Genomic DNA, 7,842 nt, shown 5'->3' with positions numbered 1-7,842 from the left:
GAAGGGCTATTGGTGAAATATATGTGTGTGTGTGTGTGTGTGTGTGTTTTGAAATTATGATAATAGATTTTTAGTTGGAGTAGGATTTAAATTTCTAAAACTTTGATGATAAAATTTTAGCTAAATTAAATTATTATTAAATCTTATTCCCTGATTCAGGGAAAAATATCATAACAATTAATAAATAATTTTTTAAATAATTAATGAAATGTAAGATGCAACTTTGGAGGGAAAAAAAGCATGGGGTGTTATGTAGGATTCCAGATTTCAGTTTAAAATTTTTTTTTTTTTTTTCCTAGGAAAGGAAGTTAAAAAAATTATGACAGACCTTTAGTTTAAATAGAATTTAAATTTGTTAAAATTTAAATGATAAATTTTTACGTAAATTAAAATATTGTTAATTTTATCCCTTAATTTGAGGAAATATATCCTAATAATTAATAAAAAAATTAATTTAATAATTATTGAGAGCAGTTGTTTATTAGGAAAAAATTGAGAGAGAGAGAGAGAGAGATAGTATCATATAAATTTATCAACTCCTATGAATCTATATAATGTGTATATCCTTCCAAAACAAATACATATGTGTAATTTTCAACTAAAAAAAAAAGGAACAAAAACAAAAACATGGGGTGCAAGAGAGATTCTATGAAAAGATCATTGGTAAATATATATATAAGTTTAAAAATTTTGATAATAAATTTTTATTTGGAGTTGGATTCAAAATTTTGAAACTTAGATGCATGTTGCATGTTTTGTTAAAATACTTACTAAATAAAAAAAAAGTGGGGATGCAAGAGAGATTCTATGGAAAGGTCATTGATGAATATATATAAGTTTTGAAATTTTGATAACAAATTTTTAGTTGGAGTAGGATTTAAATTTTTAAAACTTAGATGCATTTTGCATGTTTTGTTAAAATACTTATTGTTATTTTATCTAAAATGTATGTTGCATGTTTTGAAACTATACAACATGTATATCCTTCCAATATAGATGCATATGCTGAAGTAGAATTTAAATTTTTGAAACTTAGATGCATGTTACATGTTTTGTTAAAACACTTATTGTTATTTTATCTAAAATACATGTTGCATGTTTTGAATCTATACAACATGTATATCCTTCCAATACAAATACATATGCTAGAATAGAATTTAAATTCTGAAACTTAGATGCATGTTCCATGTTTTGTTAAAGTACACTTATTGTTATTTCATCTAAAATGCATGTTGTATGTTTTATTAAAACACTTATTTTTATTTTATCTAAAATGCATGTTGCATGCTTTGAATCTATACAACATGTATATCCTTCTAATACAAATATATATGTTAGAGTAGAATTTAAATTTCTAAAACTTAGATACATGTTGCATGTTTTGTTAAAACACTTATTATTATTTTATCTAAAATGCATGTTGCATGTTTTGTTAAAACACTTATGTTGCTTTATCTAAAGAAATTGATAAGAACAAATAAGTTATTGTCTCTATTAACTAAAACTTAGATACATATTGTATATTTTGTTAAAACACTTATTGTTATTTTATCTAAAATGCATGTTGCATGTTTTATTAAAATACTTATTTTTATTTTATCTAAAATGCATGTTGCATGCTTTATTAAAATACTTATTTTTATTTTATCTAAAATGCATGTTGCATGCTTTGAATCTATTCAACATGTATATCCTTCTAATACAAATAGGACAAAATGTGCTTCTGCCCTTTTCAGGAAAATTAATTAGCCTTTTGCCCTTCTTTCTAAATTAAATAGGGAAATACCCCTCTTTTGAAACTCGATTTTCTCAAAATCGAGTTAAAAAAAAAATTTCTGGAGCCCTATAGCGATGTTTTTAAGGACCTATAGTGACGTTTTAAGAACCTATAATGACGTTTTATAACTTGATATCCATGAAATCGAGTTATAGGTCCTTAAAAACGTTACTATAGGTCCTTGAAAACGTCACTATAGGGCTTAACTCAATTTTGAAAAAGTCGAGTTTCAAAAAAGGGGCATTTCCCTATTTAGTTTGGGAAGAAAGGCAAAAGACTAATTAATTTACCTAAAAAGGACAGAAGCCCATTTTGTCCAATACAAATACATATGCTGGAGTAGAATTTAAATTTCTAAAACTTAGATATATGTTACATATTTTGTTAAAACACTTATTATTATTTTATCTGAAATGCATGTTGCATGTTTTGTTACAATACTTATGTTATTTTATCTAAAGAAATTGATACAATGGAATGGCTAAATGCCAAATTTAAGCTGATTTTACCATTTAGCCCAAAATGCCCACTCCATTAGATGTGCTAAAATGTAACTATTGTAAAAAAAAAAAAAAAAAAAAAAAAAAAAACAATTGTGCAACAACACTAAATGTAGAATCGGACGGTAGCTCAATACTAAAACCAAATATTAATATTTTATTATATTTACTCTCTTACGCTCTGTTTGTTTCGCTGGAAAACCTTCTATAAAGATTGTTTTCCACATTTTCCAGTGTTTGGTAACACAAAAAAAATCTGGTCAATGGAAAACTATCTTTGGTCAACAGAAAATTCTAATAAAAATAAGGCTTATTTTCTATAGGTTGTTTTCCAAAAATTTTTTTTGGAAAACAATCTCTCTCTCATGGGTTACATCTCCTATAAATATTATCTTCGTCTATAGCTGTGGGAAACATAATTTTTTGGCACCTTCTCTCTCTCATGATAATTTTTCTCACTTTTTCTCTCTTCCCTTTGCTTTTTCTCTCCTCACACCCTCACTGTCACTAACTCTAGTCTCTCATCTTCCCATAAATCACTCTCTCTGTCTCTCTTCTCTCTTTTCTCCATGTTTCTCTTCCACTCTGTAACGCAATTCTCTGATTAGATTTTTTTTTTTTCCTTCACTAATCGGTCAATAGCTCCGACTTGCAAATGAGAACAAATTTGCAGTGGTAATTATTTCATTCCTCTCTACCAAAATCCCAATTCTTTGCTTTGAATTTCAAGCTCGATTTTCTTTTTTCTCTAAGAAATTTTCAGTTTGATGGATTCCAGGCAAAAGTTACTTCTTTTTCGTACATAGAGTGCAAAAAAAATAAAAATAAAAATAAAAAGAAGAAGAAGAAGAAAGAAAGAATGAAGTAAAAGATGAAAATTTTAAACATAGTACCTATATTGCTCTAAATTGTTTTTACATGGGACAATCTTTACCGTGGACTAATAATATTGTTATATAATGAATGATAATTGTTTAGGAGAATTGCATTTGTTGGCAAATACTTTTTTTTGTTGGCAGATATTATGCAGTGATGATATATTATACAGTACATTATGTAAATACATAATTTAGAATAATATTAGAGACTTGTGGTTGACCATAGTAGACAATTAGTATACCAACAAAAAGAGTAGACAATTAAAAGTTATTATTATTTATAATTATTGGAAATGTATTCTCCTGTCAAATTTATATATATATATATATATAGACAAATGGTTGATATGTGTGTGTGTGTGTGTGTGTGTGTACGTACGTTACTGTCTATATCTATAAGCAAGATGATTAGTAGAGATCATGAAAATTTGACAACTAATTAATTTTGATTGTATCTATTGTCAAAATTTTAGTATGAAAACCAAATTCATTCTTGGTTTTTTATTTATAATGATTACATTAGTTAGTTTACAAATATACATGTTTTAAATTATAAAAGAAATATTTTTTTTAAAAAATTGCATACTAAACACTAGAAAACATTCTCAAACTCATTTTCAAGGTTGTTACCAAACATTAGAAAATGAGATAGTTTTCTAGAAAATGCTCTTTGGAAAATGAGCAATTTTCTAGAAAACGTTAATGCTGAAACAAACAGAGCGTTAGAAAAAAAATATTATATTTACTGTTTGCTTTATCAAAGCCTCACTCTCTCACCAGTCACTCTCATCTCCTCTCTCTTTTTCTTTCTTTCTTCTGTTTGCCATAGAACCATTTCTCACATATGTCACAGCATATCCAGAACTCACCTACAACATAGTTCTCTCCACAAGCACCACACAAGGTCTCCCCATGCTCGTCATCATCTTCTTCATCTACTACCTCTCTCGTCCCTGTCTTCCCTTTCTTTCTTTCTTTTTTTTTTTTTTTTTTTTTTTCTCTATTTTCCCTTGAATCAAGCCTCCGTGGGTCTCATATTTGGTGGAGCTCATGGTTTGATGTGGCAGATCGGGGTGGTGTCGTGGTTTGTGGATCGGGGTGGTACCATGCTCGACGTGACTAAGCCGCCGTGGGTCTCATGGATTGGTGGAGCTCATGGGTTTGATGTGGGTTTGATGTGGTGGCGGATGTGGCAGATCAAGGCGGTGCCGAGGTGGTGTATCAGTGGGTGTTGGATTGAATTGGGTTTGCTAGGTTTGCTGTTAAGATTTGCTGGTGGATTGATTTGGGTTTTCCCGATACTGTTAAGATTTTACTGGGTTTGCTGGGTATTTTAATGGGTTTGTTGGTTATGTTTAATGGATTTGCTAGATATGTTTTATTGGGTAGATATGAAGATGGAAGATGGAAGGAGAAGGAGAAGAAGGTGAAAAGCAAAGGAATGGAGGAGTCAGGAAGATACATACGCGTGTAGAGGAGAAAATTGGGAAAAAACAAAAAAAAAAAATTTTATTGTGTAAATGTATTATTTTAATGAGTAAAATAGAAAAATAAAAGTTAGGATGTTGGGTGTATTGTAAAATGATATGGTATAATTGATAAAGTAGTTTTTTGGAATGGTAAAATAGGATAAGATTGAAAAAATCATTGTGGATGCTCTAAGAACAAATAAGTTATTGTCTCTATCAACTAAAACTTATATGCATGTTGCATATTTTGTTAAAACACTTATTGTTATTTTATCTAAAGAAATAAGTAATAACAATTAAGTTGTTGTCTCTATCTAATAAATTGTTTTTATCCAAAATATTGCTATAATCTGGTGAAGTCACTTGTCACAATCATGACTTATAAGATCAACTTTTATTATATAGTATATGATATGATATGATAAAGGGTGGCTCTATAACCAGCCTAGTGGGTTCAAATGAACCCCCTGGCGTGGCCAGAAAAATATAATATATAAAATTTTATTTTTTTATTTTATTTTTTGTTTTGTGACCCCTAAAATAAAAATTTGAACACCTTGACCCTAAATTTTGTTTAAACCCAATTGAAATATGATCATTTTAGTGCTATTTTCATAGTATTTTTACAATAAAGATTAAGTGACAAGTTGTAATTAACTTTTTATCTAAACTCATAAGTGACGCCACTTTTTTACATACCTTTAACAACTTGCCACCTAGATTTGATTGCGTAAATGTTGTGTCAGTAGCACTATTCTTAAAATTGCTCATTTGTTAAATAAATAAACCTTCTCTCTGAACTCTGGCTTACTTTACCGTTGATGGTAGAATGAAACGGTTTTTTCCTGCACTTTTCTTCTTCATCAGCAAAAAATTACACCATTTTACAACTAACTGATTTGTATTTACATCTATGATTCTTTTCTCATTCTCTCTTTCTCATTTCTATGTTTTCTTTCTATCTAATCAAGTAATTTGATAAGTGTTCTACAATTTTTTGAGTCCAAAAAGTCTTTTAGTGCTTGCTTCAATTTTAAGAAAATAACCACATGTGTGGTTAAAAATCCATTCACTTCAAAAGCAAAATCTTATATAAATTACTATTCTTTTTCCTTAGTATCACGTTTACTCCCAGAACTATACTTAGGTGTGCTACTATTCTTCTTTATAATATATTTTTATTTAATTGATATTACTTATGACTATAATAAGTTATTATTAATTCGACAAATATTATGATTAGTTATTTATTTTTATTTATTTATACATTCAATTGTTGTTTTCTTACCGATCTTTAAACTATTAATAATTTTTTAAGACTATTGGACAGTATGGTTGTATTGTTTACTATTTAATATACTATGTTAGATTATTGTATGTAATATGACAGTTGTATAGGCCAAAAAAGAAAAAAAATTAATCATTTTATTTTTTTACTCCACCACAACAAAATCCTAGCTCAAGACACTATTGACCCTCTTAGAAAAAAATTCCTGGGACTACCACTGGCTATGATATGATGTTCACTGATCTTAAAATAACTCCAACTTAGTCTGAAAGAAGTGAATGAATATCAATTAGCATGTTCAAGAATCTAAAGAGTTAAGGGCATGTTGCTTAGATAGTCCCAATATGGAATTGATACTAAAGTAATTGAATGAGAAATATCCAAGTTTTTTCTGCTCTTCCAATTTGTTATTTTCAGAAGATGCATTAAAAGCATTGTTGAGCAATCTTGCCAAGTAGATGCTAAGTACAACAAATTGTAGTGTGAGCATTCTTGCCACCACTTATTTTGTTGAGAAAATGATTCGCAGATTTAAGGGTGATTATTGAGCATCAAAAAGTAATTGCTAGAGGGACTATGATTAGGGGTGTGCAAGAATCAAGTTAAGAATTTTTTTTTACCCAATCCACCATGATGGGTTAAAAAAAGTCCAACTCAACCCATAACAGGAGTCCAACCCAACCCACCTGGATTAGGTTGGGTCGGGTTGGACCCATGGATTAGACATTTTTTTTTAATTATTATTATTAAATTGAGCATGAGAGCAACACCACTACAAATAAGTGCAAATTTTTAACCAAACAATCATGAGTATAATACCAAACAAACACAAACGATATGAGAAGAACTTAGGGTTTAGGTTTTGTTTAGGAAGAAAGGCAAAAAATAAATAACAAAATTAAATAATATATGTTTTTAATATATTTTTAAAATTTTAATATATATCAAATATAGGTGGGTCAGGTCGCGTTAGACAGATTTGTAAATCTTATGACCTGAACCTAACTTGACCCACTATAAAAAAAATTTATAACCCAACTCAACCCACCAACCCTTAAAAACTAACCCAGCTCGGTGGGTTGGGTCGAAGTCAGTCGATTTTAGTGGGTTGGCACACACCCTAATTATGATAAATATAATAGAAATGACAGGTGTTGAGAATGCTTTAATAAAAGCAACTTGGGACTAAAAATGCCCTTTACAATGTCATGGCCACAGTTGAAAGTTGTTACAGTGCAAAAATGAGGTACTTCTGTGATGTTGATCAAGAGTGTGAAATTCCAATGGAAAAGTTGTGGAGGTCGTGGCACAAGAAATGGTTATTCTTTAATCAGATTATACTCCGTACTTTGCAATTTAGGCTTCTCATATTTGGATAAGAAAATTGATTCGGCTTGTGTACTTGGGCTTTGGTTATCTGAGTTCAATTTGAATGTTTACCATTCAGCCTGATCCAAGGCACCATATCTAATTCCTCCTCTTTTTATTTTTTTAATGGGATCTAATTCTTCCTTAAGGTGGGTATAGATCATATTCATACATTGAGACATAGGTACTCATTAGATTTAATTTATTGACTTCTCCAGAGGTCATCATCCAACGGGAAAGTAGTCACCTATGCCTGATCCTTCACGGCCTCTTCCCTTCTTCTTTTTTAGGCTGAATGGGAATTTTAATTTACAAGTATTTAGTTTTAAGATTATAATTTACTTTACTATTTTTAAAATAATACTATTATATTTTGTATCTTTTTTTTATTGGAGATCACGTGATGAGAAACTTTTGGTTCGTGAAACTTGATGTTTCCTTGACGCCATCTACATTGGCAAACTACCATTATGACAAATTTTTTAAGATTGATTTTAGGATACAATGTTACAAACTACTATTAACATATTTTCAGTTTGGACGCTCTTGAGTGTTGGTTCCT

The sequence above is a fragment of the Quercus robur genome, chromosome 10 (genome assembly GCF_932294415.1).
Source record: "Quercus robur chromosome 10, dhQueRobu3.1, whole genome shotgun sequence".
NCBI lineage: Eukaryota > Viridiplantae > Streptophyta > Magnoliopsida > Fagales > Fagaceae > Quercus > Quercus robur.
The sequence above is the reverse complement of the archived record's forward strand: the minus strand, read 5'-3'. Positions refer to the sequence as shown.